This window comes from Astatotilapia calliptera, chromosome 7 (assembly GCF_900246225.1).
Source record: "Astatotilapia calliptera chromosome 7, fAstCal1.2, whole genome shotgun sequence".
Lineage (NCBI taxonomy): Eukaryota > Metazoa > Chordata > Actinopteri > Cichliformes > Cichlidae > Astatotilapia > Astatotilapia calliptera.
Genome location: NC_039308.1, coordinates 58,420,952 through 58,434,722, shown reverse-complemented (window position 1 = coordinate 58,434,722; position 13,771 = coordinate 58,420,952). Strand labels below are relative to the sequence as shown.

At 39.1% G+C, this 13,771-nt stretch overlaps 1 long non-coding RNA gene across 1 annotated transcript; it reads left to right on the top strand.

Annotated features, from left to right (window-relative positions):
- Window positions 1-2,131: 2,131 nt before the first annotated feature.
- Window positions 2,132-3,168, top strand: LOC113027475 (uncharacterized). The gene is made up of 3 exons (XR_003273062.1): window positions 2,132-2,191; window positions 2,852-2,889; window positions 3,059-3,168. It is a non-coding gene; the product is annotated as an uncharacterized LOC113027475 (long non-coding RNA).
- The last annotated feature ends 10,603 nt before the right edge of the window (window positions 3,169-13,771 follow it).

The following is a 13,771-nucleotide window of genomic DNA, read 5'->3' as shown; positions in this document are numbered from 1 at the left end:
ATGATCCACAGGCGAACTCAAAGTTTTGGAAAAGACGAAATCACCACTCATCACCAACGTTTGGCTGCGCGCGCTTCGGCAGGTCGCCGAGCTGCAAGCAACCATGACGCGCACAATCTTGAGCCACAATAGCTGATATTCATTTTACCGCCATGCAAATCGCGACCAACAATTTCGATATAGATGCGGCACACGAACAAAATCAAATGAAAGCCAAGAGCAAAAAGACAAATAACTGTGTTATTTAATGAGATGGAGAAGGTGCTCGTTACCTCAGTGCGTCTAGATGCGAGCGCTTGGAATAGGTCGGGATTGTGTAGCTAAAGCCCTTGGGAGAACATTAAAAACAAAAAACGTAACAGGAAAATGCTAATACAACACAGTAGAATTTACATGTAGCTGCAATTATGGCAGAGCGAGAGAAAGCACATAGCGTTACGCAGGGAAAAACAACACAATACGTACACATACATACAAGGATCATACGAAAAACAAACAGCCGGCAATGTGCACATCAAACACACAGAAATGTTCTCAGAAATGTTATTCCTCAACGCTAGTCTCTGGCAGGTACCATCCCACAGATGCACTGTGGATGAGGAGGAAAAAAAAGCATCCATATATACACACCTCCCTTACTATCGCTGATGCTCGAAGGGTTGGGGCGACGTGATGCCACTGTGATCATTTTCACTTCTGTATTTTGATTCACCTCTATTTTCGATGCATTTTTGGAGGAAATATACTTCCATTTTCTACTCGTTTCCATCCTTTCTGTAGGAAATACTGCAAAAGCCCCAAATGGAAGCCACTCAATTCCTCCAGTCTGCGATTGACCCGCATTGACGTCATTGCGTCATTAGGTCTCCCCTGGAAACACGGGGCTCCCAAAAATAGCAACACATTAATTCAGCCTGCGCTGGGGTTGGCTTGGCGGGGGTGACTATTTGTATCAATCCATAACCCCTCCTCTGATTCTAAGCAATAATACAGTCCTCTCTCTCTCTCTCTCTCTCTCTCTCTCTCTCTCTCTCAAGGACGAGCTGATCACGACTCACGGCTATTTTTGGAAAGAGAGAGAGAGAGAAAGAGAGAGAGAGAGAGAGAGAGAGAGAGAGAAGTGGGTGTGATGAGAGACGCCCGCACCTCTGCTCTCCTCTCTGCTGGCTGGCTGGGAAACAGAAACAGCACCACGGGGATAAAAATAGCAAAAGAGCGGTCAGCCAACAGTGGGGTGTGGGAGGGGAGGCAAGACCCTAAACCTAGTTAACGACCACCAAAAAGGCCCGGAAGTCGGCCACAGTGGACCGGTGTGTCACTCTGAGGTGGCATCTATAGCCGTTCATTCATTCTGGAATAGAAAAAAAAAGCCCTGGCGTTTCATTCATTCGTCCATTCATTTATTCATTGTAATGAAGTAAGAACATTTACAGAATGAAATAATAATTTCCTCCCGATGCCATTTTAGCAGTGTCCATCTCGGTCTCGGTGAGCTAGAAGTATGCCAGCTGCCTACTAGAGCATAATTTTATTGTTTGTCCCTTTAAGCCTCGTTGATAGAGCAGAGGTTAAATACGACACAAAACTACATTAGAGAGAGATTTCTGCAGTTTCTTTGTTACAATTTTATATGAAAAGTGTCTTTAATGACATATCTGTCTGTTCTGGTACAGCTGCTGCAGGCGGACCAGATCTTTTCCCTCACTGTTTTTACTTTTCACGTTAGCAGTTTTAGGTGAAGTAGGCCGCTCATAGTATTTCCTCCTCGCTTCCTAAGGGACAAGCAACTAATACGCCTGCTACAGCGATCAGCTTTCATTTATAGATATTAATGCTGACATTCTAATCAACCGACTGAATATTTGCGCCACTGGATCAGTGTTTTTGCTAAAAAAGAAAAGCATAATTTGGAGTAGTCGTGCAGAATTGACCGGCTACACTGAGCCCACAAGTGTTAATCTTAAACTACTGATGCCATCTACTGGTTATTTAACAGACCTGCATTAAATAGAAACCATGGTTGCATCATCCTAGAAGCACAGGTAGAGATACTGTAGAGGGCCTTCTCACTTGTAAACCTGCTGGTGTAGTTTGGTACTACACTAGGATTTCGTGTGCTGGAAATGGTGGGGTGGAGACACGATCGTGCTTGATTACTTTCCAGCTCGTCCAGTGGAAGAAAAATTAAATAGTGAGTAAATTTTTGGATGAAATTACAATTGTAAAATCCATTTACACATGTCATATATATCCTTTTCTATAGAGAAAATGAATGATGTGTATAGTTTTGCAAGCAACGATCTGTAGACAATGGAAACAGTGCAAAGATAACTGAACGGTTTGAAAGTGATATTTAAGAAGCTGCAATTGGCTCAATAAACAGCAGATGGCAGAAGGGATCACTATCTGAAGGCCAACCTGTTGCAGAACGTCTATATGGTATGGTATAATTTGGCTTATGTAAGCCTTTCACATGATGAACTGCCAAATGCAAGAACCCCTGCAAGTTGTAAATAACTTTTCATGAATATGCATGATCACTGCGGCTCTGAAATTCATCAGCTTTTCAGATTATCATATCGGGATGGCAGAAAGCTGCAGCACCAACACTAAATATAGACCTTTTTTTTTTAATATGTTTGCAACCGCTCACAGTAATATTTGCGTGTGAAGACAGTGAAACACGGAGGGACGTTTTTTTTCCTAGTCACTTTTCACATAGATGCTCACACTGATTTACCCCAACACACTAATTACAACTTTGATCATTAACGAAACCCATTTTTCCCCACTCTTTAAATTTTCCAGCTCATCTCTCGCTAATGCTCGTCTCTTCTTATCCTGGCTCTAGGGACTCATCGTGACATCCACAGAAAGGGGAAACAATAGGTATGTTTAAAAAAAAAAAAATATATATATATATATATATTAATATTTACATATATATTTCTGTGCTTATTGAAACCAAAACTTTACTATCTTAGCGATCAATTTCAGAGGTTTTCTGCACATTTTTAATTGCACCATTTTGCTCCCATATGTCTTAAATATAACACAGTAGGGTACCTTGGGAGACATCAGTGAAATCGCCCTGGGAGAAAATAACAGCAGCAATATCTATCCCCAGCCAGAGAAATTAAGAGCAGACGCTGGCATCCATTACAGCTCCTGACGGTAAGCAGTTTAGCTCAGCTTGCTGTAAATCACTGCCACCGGAGACACACGCTCTGCACTGGCTTTATATGTGGTTTTTATCTCCACATATTCTTGATTTATCAGCTGTTCCCTCTTGGCAAGAAATAATGGTACCACAGCTTCACCTGGTGGAGTGCCTCTGCTCTAAAGAATTTATTGATTTATTCACCAAGAGCAAGCTATTTCTTGCATACAGTCGAAGCCATCTGATGTTTGTCCTGCATCGGAAAGGGTGTGTGTCTCTTTAACATCTTATAAAAGCGCTGCAGGGAGGCATAGACTTGTTCATTTTCAATTAGCCAGAGACTCACATTAACTGAAGATATTAAAGAGGAGAGTAATACTGTTGAACAAGCCAATAGTCTGTGAAGGCTGGAATCTGCTGAGCCTGCATTGTGTACATGCAATAGACAGACACAAATACACACCGAGCCACATAGGAGCGTATCTGGTTTGAAATTCAAAGGTACATTCCCAGATGTATGTTCGCTTAGGGACAGCCGTGCATAAGTGGCTTTACATTTGCCTTTGGTGGTACCTGTTTGGCTCACTGTGTTGCTCCCTACAGGACAGCAGGCAGCACGCTGAGGATTCATAGGGGAACACTGTCAAACACCCTGCCGCATATATAGAAGAGCTTCCAGAAGACTTACACATAAGATACTCCAACATATGCATAAATTCAGCACACAGCTCTGCAGAGCCCTATGATCCTACAATATTGATTAAAGGAGAGGAAGCTGGGTTGGTGGATAGATTAACAAGAGTGCAGCCAGAAACTGCAGGAGAAGAAGGAAAATTTGGAAGACTAATTTAACCACCTTGCTGACACGTGTTTCATTTGGTCAGCTATCAACTGGCATGGTGAGCATAACTGTCTGGCTTAAACTGCTACAAGCTACCAAGGGGAGCGAAAAATTTATATACACATTTTGCTGCACATACCTCGCATGCACAATATTTAATTCACTTGGCTTGATGCATAGCTACTGCATTTTAAATATCTCTGTGACTGTTAATAGATATGTGAGTGAACCTATTTCAGGGTTGATCCAAATTATTGTTGTCCCTCTATATCTTCCTGGAAGGGAATATCAGCAGATCCTATAACTATTAACTACTGAGACAATGATGCCCTTATACTCCTTGTTATTCATAGTCAGGCCAATAAACAGCAAATAAGCTGCTGTAATACTCAAACTGCCCCGTTAATGTCAACAGAAAAGCTGGGCATGAGGATGTATGTCTTTGTAGCCCCACTAACAATACGGGCCAGTGGATTTCTATGACGACGAGTGTGGTTAAAATATTTTTACAACTCAGAATTGCATTAGCTGCATATGCTGGTTATCTCTTGACCTTGCTCTGTAGCACCTTGAGGAGGTTTAAAGTGCTATCTAGTGAAATATCTGGACATCTAGTAAACTGATTAAACTTACCTATTGATCATTCACCTTGACCACAGTCAAAATTCTTCAGTTTTCGTTGGATCCAGCTTAGCATGCTAAAATGATAAATACTGTCAGTCTAAAAGGGTTATTCAGTATATTTGGCTGAAAAATGTCCTTTGTTTGCCTCTTCTATTTCTGTGTGTGTTGCTTCAGTGCTAATGTGCAGATGTCAGCGGTGCACCAAGGACAGAGGGGGTTCAAAGAGTCCTGTACTGAAGAGCACCACAAAGAGCTAATGAGTAATGCGCAGCACAACACCTTTATGTTTCTTCTTTAATGTGACTCTGGCTTAACAGCAGAATATTTGCAACGTCACCGTCTTTGCACAATTAGGATTTTAGCTTAAACATCAACTAATTGTAAGTACGGTTGCATAGAGCATACAGCTAATACGGCTACCATCTGTTAGTCTTAGCCTTTTACCAATTCTGAATATGATAAGGAAAATCAACAGCTCAATTACTCTTTCTTTAGGCACTTATAGGCTAGATTGACAAAGTAGCTGCGAACAGATCGGCTCAGCAGAATCCAGATCAGCTCCAAGTCCAATTAATAAAAGCAAGAGTAGTCTAAATGAGCTGCATGTTCAGTGAATGAATTAGTAGAAAAGCTATTCAGTGGTGTAGAATGTGGACATCCAGCACGATCACTCCACTAATTACTAGAGACAAAGTATACGAGAGAAAGACCCAGTCAGGGTTTGTCTTTAGCATCAGGGTGCTGTCTGAAGTATCTGCATTGCTTACCTACTGAGCAGGGGAGAAAAACAGGACCCACCGAGGAAGCATAATTCACTTCTCAGCAATATTATAGAAATATCATAGATCACCGCTTGTATAAGCACTCAGCGTCCCACTGTTTGGTAAATATTGATAAAGTTGCATCATTCAGAGGCAAAAGAATGAAGCTCTTTGTCACACAGTCGATGGAATGATTTTATATCCTGCCTTGTAGCATGATGGATGATGAAATGATGAAATGCTGGCCTAAAAAACAAAAGTGAACAAACAAAACAGCAAACTCGGCTAGAATACCCAAAGGACAGTCACTGGAGAAGGAAAAAGGAGATTGATATTCTATCAACACTGTTTGTTTGTTTTGCTGTAAATCTACTGAGAATATGCCTGCACATATTAATAGAAGGAAAGCTCTATATGACTGTCAGCAGTATTGCTCCCCAGAAACTATATGTGGAGATCAAATATTTGTACTGATTTTGTCCATGCTTTGGTATTTGTAGCAATACTATGTTTGGTGGAGTGCATAATTTATTTCCCTGCTGTTAAACTCTCGAAATTGAAATTTGATCAATATCTCAACAAATAGACTGTGGCGTTTCCTGTAACATAATTTGAAGAACTATTTTATTGTTGTATAGACAGCACTTCAAATATATTTTTTTACGTATATGTTCCCCGTTGCTTGTATGGTTTTTGTCATGAATTCACTCAGTGCTGCAGTTATTAATTATAGGCAGCGGGTCATTATCTTGCAGCACTATTACAGTGTAACTTTGACAAAAAAACAAAACAAACCCAAAACAAAAACAGCCTTCAAGCATAATGGATTCGACTCAAGAAAGCTTCAGCTGTTGTTCATACTGTATGAAATAAATGGAAAACAAAGAACGCCTGGAGCGGTAGAAAAGAGCCCAATCCATTTTTATAAAGTCATACTATTGTTTACAAAGCAATAAGATGTGTAATGTTCAAGTAGATGTTTAAGGTCAAAAACAGGATCCAAACAAGAAGAACGAAAGACGGCCAGGCAAACAAGAAATTACGACAAGAAAACTACACTTACTTTCCAGCCCAGCATTATGGCAAAGCGTGTAATAGATCCGTGGGTTGGACTCTATGGGCAGTATTTATTTTTAAGGGAATATTATTTTGTATATACATATATACATTTTGTCATCTTTGTTCTTCTTTAAAGAGGTTTGTAGTGCAGTAAAACCAGATAAGGAAAGCGTGACAGATCTTGAGTGATGGATAATAGGTATTTATTTGTAAATAACTGGACATGAATAACTTGAGCATATTAGATAATATTATAATACAGTATATTTCTAACTAAGTAGGCCTTTCATTCTCTTTCTGTTGACAAGACTTTCGTTAGCACATCAACTTATGTAAGGCAGATGTGAAATGTAAAAGTCAGAGATCAGATGTAGCATGACATTTATTTCTTAAATGATGCCAATATAAACAAAGGTAGTACAATTTTAAGCATAGTTTTAGAGATACAAGTCATTTTATGAAAGTTAGACCTTATTTGACCTTGAAGAAGAGGTCAAAGGTCAAAAATAATGCGATATTTAGAATCACCATGTATTATTCTTTATATGCCTATATGGTTTACATACAAGCAATTGCAATAAAAATTTAGTTTTAAGTAGCCATATATAGGACTAATCAACGTATTGGCCTTGAAGGAGAGGTCAGAGGTCAAACGTGACATGATATTTTAAACCTTTATACTGTACTTTCTACTTCTTGACAATACACACCACATTTGTAAGAATCATAGTTTTAATTTTTTCGGTCAAATTTCAACCAATAAATTATTAAGTTGTTCTTGAAGACATTGATGGATAATGAACAGTTAACACACATCTACACGTCTGCAAAGTTTTATTAGAATTCATTAGACACTTTTCGAGCAATCAGGTTTACAGACAGAATGAAATGCACGCAAACGCTACCAAAAACAAAAAATAAAAATCTGTAATTTGTGTGCTGAGATATGGAATAGATCATGTCACTGGGGATCGTCAGGAACCAACAAAGAGCTCCTGGTGCACAGGGAGGAAAATACTGGAGGTGAATCCGCTACTTTGAAAAGGCAAGACATAAAGGATTTGTGGTAAATGGGTGTGTAATCCTGCTGGATTACACTATGATAGGTCTGAATTCATCTTAGCTGCATTGTTTACCAGCTATGTAAGTACACTATAATGATCTAAGATCAGCTTTTTTGGGCAGGTCATTTTCTGTGAAGATTTATGCCTTATCTCAAGATTTCTTTTTGCTCAAGCTTCCTTCTATAACTAGTCAAAAAGACCAGCTGCCTTGAACTATTTCATTTTTCCTGCTAAGAAATAGGGCTTCTCCAGCAGTTCAGCATGTTGAACGACTCTACTCACTATATTATTTACACCAGATGTTTTCATATCTTTTAGGATCTCAGATCTTTTTCTGGTACAGAACATATTCAAGGACACTCTCACCTTCCTAACGGTAATTTACCTGGTTTGGGTTTAAGGTGAGCTCACACACTAAATGAAACATTTCTCAAATATTTCTGATCATGTAGTTATTAGTGGCTTATAAGCCAAGCTACACAGTAGAACAGTTCGTTGCACCCAGAGAAGAGTGGGTGATTTCATGACAGACTGATGTGATGTGTCATAATGTGTGTCATAGCAGAGTTGGCCCAAAGAGCATGTAGGAGCAATTAATGGGCACAACATGCATGTTTTATTGATCCAATCTGCATTAATGTGCTTATAATCATAGCACAAATTTATAATTTATAGTAAATTATCTTCCGGATGCCTTTGATCATGCACTGAATTGGAAGTGCCACTGAGCTACAGCATGGACCTTAGCAGATATTGCACTGGCATAATGGTCAGTCAGAGTAGTTTATTCACAGCACTTCATCACGGCAATGGGGATTTCTTTAATAGCATTGCTAAATTGATTAAAAAAGGATTCAGAATGCCAAAATGTTTCTGCACAGCTGGTGAATATGAATTTAGCTGGCTCCAATGCAAACTCACCTGATCTCACTAACCCTTAGTTCTATGGGAAGTAGAATTAAAGGCCTTATGATAACTTACCATAGTACTTCTTTAGATGTTGATTTATGTTTTTTTCTGGTATCATATTATCATTTATCAGTGGTTAATGATTTATTCCAGCTGAGTTGAGTGTATGATGCAAGAGTTATGCTTTTAAGTTTAAGTACTTAACATTGCCGTCCCAGCTGTCATTTTTTTTACTTACCCCCTTTTCTATCCATATGCGCATTACAGCAGTGACCTGACTGGGACTGCCTGGAGAGAAAATGTCAGTGATATCCACTCATTCTCCACCTTCTCAGCAGGGAATCAAAGGGACGTGTGAGTGTGTGTGTGCGTGCGTGTGTGTATGCATGGGCACTTCTGTGTGTTTATGGGACACATAAGTGAAGACACAGCTGGAGCCCTAGCACTGTTATCAGCTTTCCTGAGGGACGTGGGAAGGACACTGGAGAACTGCTTGTGCAAAATTTACTCCACGTTTTAGATGTGGTGGATGACGTGAAACTGCAGCCTGCAGTTGCATCCTTTGTCCTGTGTGAGGCAGCAGAGATACAGCCCTCCATTCTTTCATGATGCATGGCATGTGCTGGCACTGCCGCAGAACTGACACACATGAAAGCTTGCACACACACCCCCACACACACATATGTCCACAGACGCTCAGTGAGGCCAGCATGCTGGACGCAGATTTAGACTGGACACAACAGATCAGTGGCGAGTCAACTCTCTTCATTTCAGACTGACACAGATGGTGATGGTGCATAAAGTATGTGGATGGGGAGGAGGAGTTGGTGCTGACGGACTGTGAATTGTTATAAATCTTTGTCTTGTACGGAACAAAGAGATTCCATCCCACACTAACAGGCAAAAGCTTTTTGTGACACCTTTCTAAGATAGTGGGGACAGATGTGTGTGCGGTTGATTGATGGTAATGTTTTGCTTGAAAAATTGGAAACGGGGTTAGGAATGCATTGAGGCAGGACAGAGTAGGCATGAAGAACACTGTTTCTTGAAACTATGCTTAAAGGATAAATATGATTTTGCCCTTGAAAAGGGAAACGGGAAAAAAACCCTGGAAAAGGTATTGTCTTCATGTAATGGGGTGAATAGAGGCTGTTCAGTAAAATCATTCACATACTGAGTAATTCTTCAAGCGTTTATCATGGAATGACTGACTGTCAGGACATTTCCATTTCCCATCCATTCTCATCAGCCAAATGGCCCAGTGATGAGTGACAGGCCACACATTGCTACCTCTTGCCCCAACAGGTGGTGCATAATGATGTATTTTGACCACACATGCACACACTGAAATGCATATGCACCAACCGAGCCCATGTAATCCAAAAACACCTGCAGCCCTGACAGTTGACATTTAAATGATAAATATTAAATGATAATTATGCAGCATGTTAATTAGCTAAAGCTGAAGAGGTGACTGTTTCAAGAGTGAAACTCATTGCGTTTCTGGTTTAACATTGTCATAAATAGATTCATGAGGCAACATTAAATGGCCTGCTGAGGTGCAGCTCAAATTCACTGAATGGCAAATCAAATGGAAAATAATTGTCAGGTTTAGTGACGATTAACGGGCACATAAAGTGTACGTATAACTTTCTCTTTTTTGTTTTTCTTTTTTACTTCCTTCTGTGTCTCTACCCCTACAGATACTGCTGCTTCACCATTGTCTTTTTATGATAACTGTGTGCATGGTTGGCTTGAATACCCATGTGTACACATTTACATCTGAGTGTGTAAATGTCCCAGTGCAGTTCAATAATAAGCTGTTGATTAATGACTTCAGCATTCTGAGGGCATCTCATTGTCCTGTGGCTTACTACAGGGGCTTGACCAACCGCGACATACATACATTTACTCGCACACATTGTCTAGTATGTTTTCTCATTACCACCTATGACTATTAACCTTGGCTGATTTACCTTACATCCTAGAGGCTTTATTGCGGGAGAAACATTACCTCGTAGCTTCCCGGTGACCCATGATAGGGTGATAACGAACCAGCAGATACTATGACCCTCAAAGTGAAAAAAAAAAGGAATTTAACTATTATTAATCTGTCCCTAATGTGTGATACAAATACACTGAACTCAGATATTATACTTTATACTTGTGATTATGAAACTACCTTTTCTGTCTTCTGCAACCCTCAAATGAAGTAACTTATAACTATACTGACAGCTGTTAAGTAGGCTTCATTACTACAAACAGTTACTTGTAGAAAACCTTTTGTAACCTCTGCAACAGTTCAGAAACTCTAAAAAGAAAAACAAAAGCATCCTGCTGGTTTGCAGGATGCAGAAGTCACACAACCGTGCAATTACATGGTTTGTGGCAGTTTGCCAGATGGTTTGTATTTGTTTGTGTGTGTATGTGTGTGCGTGTGTTTCTCTCGAGTTTGTGTATAGCACTTTTAAACTAAAATCTGTGACACAACACTTCACAGAAGCTCAGCAATCAGCTCTTGGAAATCTAAATGGTGAGCAATTGGCAGCCCTCCTCATGTTCAGACTTGTGGGATGTAAGTGGCTTACCAGCTTCCCCCTTAAAATCCCATGAAAACCCAGTCTCTGTCATCAGCAGTCTAACTTGTGCTTAGAGCCTTGGGATTCAAGATGGCACCCCTTTATAGAAGACAGTAAGAGTCTTATCTGTGAAGGATTACCGAGAACACTCCAAAGGGATAGCATCTTCATCAAATATAATTAACATGATTCCTACTTTTGACAAGCTGGAGATAAGAGCTGTGATTAAAGAAGGATGTGTCAAATGTCAAATGCAGAATGGATGTCCAAGTTCTTAAAATAAATTATTAATTCACCCAGGCATTTTAATTTCCACTGCAAATGCAATTTGGGACACACATGTAGTTTGACATTTGCTGTCATGATCTATGTGTGGAGATTAGGCTGTCACTTGAAGTTTTTGTCTGTAAGAAACATTCACACTACTCAGTAAAGGTAAGTAGTGTACCTTTACACTACTTAGTAAAGGTAGGATTTGACAAAGCAGCGATTGCTTTGTCAAATCTAAAAAATAGGCATAAATTAAAAGTACCAAAGTAAAGAGATTTCTCACTTTTTACCTCAGACAGTACTCACCTGTTTGGATCCATCCTTTAATTACTACCATTATTGCTGAATGCTCTGTTTGTTTCATAGGAAACTAGCGGTTTCTATTTTATGGGCATGTCCATCTCCTGTAAACAGTGAAATCACTTGGTTAATGATTAGAATATCCATAGAATATCTTTAATCCCCACGTGTGAATATTGGCAGTCAATCATGTCACACACTGCTCAAGCTTTTTAATTCAGCTGATTTTTTCATTGATGTACTTAAAATACCTTTTTTCAGAGATACTCACAGGTGCTCACAGGATAGCCATTACAGACATATGATTTATAGGCTATTATGCTGGACATTAAATAGATGTAGCTCAGCCTTAAACATATGCAGTAATAATGTTAATCAAATAAATGCTGATGGTGAACATCTTTTGCACAGAATAATTAGTTTTAATTTTGAGACTATATGAAAAATTATCCAATAATAAAACTTGATGTATACTGAGTTCTTTTCATAGTGTTTTATAGTTTCTTTTCCTAAAGGAATTGAACAACTCCTCCACCGCTTGTTACTGTCAGCTAATAATAAATAATTGGTGGCAATATAGTGGCTATTTATTTAACTATAGCAGTAATAATATTTTAAAATTCTTCAGCGCCACGAAGGAGTGCAGGTAGCATAAAGATGTTTTCGTCTGTGTGTGTGTGATTGTGGTGAATACAATTATTTGCTTTTCCTGCTATTACCTTGATATATATATATATATATATATATATATATATATATATATATATATATATATATATATATATATATATTAAGGCTGACTTTGTAGCAAGCATTCTTTTTTCTTGGATAATGTGAAACAGCTGTTGTGTTTTTCTAGTTTAAAATTTATGATGGAAGTGCCCATTCCAAAAAGTACCAACAGGGGTTTAAAGCTTGTTTAAAGAAAAGGGAAATGACAATTATCTCTATTGTTGCCTAGCTGAAAAGTCAGCCTTATTCTTATGAGCTTTTTAGACTAAAATGAGAAAAAAGCCAGGCTTGTTTTCAATAATACATATAAAGTTTACCTTGCACACTTTGAAAAACTGTATATGGCAGTATTAGGCAGTATATGGCTAAAGCTATCCTTCCAGACATCTGAACTTGCAATATTGTGATTCTTTCTCTCTCGGTCAGTTTTCTGTGCATAGCGAATGCATACTGAGTGCTCCCAGACCACAGTGATTGAGGCAAGTGGTCTGGCTTTGCGAGACTAATAAAATGTATCTTATGTCATAAAAAGTATAGCTAAGGATGACTTCTTTATGGATGGATGATTGATTTCAAGGTTAAAAAAATGGAACATAGTGCCTGCTTCAGCCCTTGCCTCACTAAAACTATGGGGAGGATGTATACAGCCGCTGACTTTAACATTTTACTTCAAAGGCAAGCAACAAAACAAAGTAGAACATATTTACAAGAAAAGTAAAAAAGTCTGGTGAGAGGCTGGGATCTTAAGGGTGAGAAGCGAATGGATAATTTATTTACAGAGTGATTCGAAAGTCATTCAAGGATCTATCCCTGAAATATTATGTATATATTAAACTACGATGCATCTAACGCAATAATTCTGTGTGCTTTGGGGGTGGGATTGGGGCTGTTGACAGATACAGAATTAGATTTTCTGGATGGCAGGTTGAGATAAGTGGTGGTTGTGCTTGTACAACAAGAGGTAAGAGAGGTCAAAAGGAGCATTATATCAGTGACTTTAAACATTGGTGCAATCCATCATTCACTCAGGTTTGGATGGGTGCATTTGATTTGTCTGTGATGTGCTTTTGTATTTATGGGATAATGATGGAGGGAATTCATCCAAGAATACACATGCATAGCAAGCAAAATGCAAGTGTGCACGCACACACGTGCACAAACGTGCACACACTCATGTGCACTGTCACAGACAAGTGATCAAAAGAAAATTGCAGTGTGCTTTGGGAACCCTGATGGGAATGGGATGAAATTAAAGAAGGTGCTTAATTCAATGCGACACATCCATTTACACAAAGTAAATGGCTAATATTCAAGTGTACATTGGCTTAAAGCTCAACACAACTTATACCAAGTGCTTGCTGGGTCAGGGTAGAACAGAATATGGACATGCCATGTGTAGCATGTAGTACAGGTTACAATTTATTCAATCCCAGTGTTGTCAAGCAGAGCAAAGGAAGAAGTCTCACTTGATT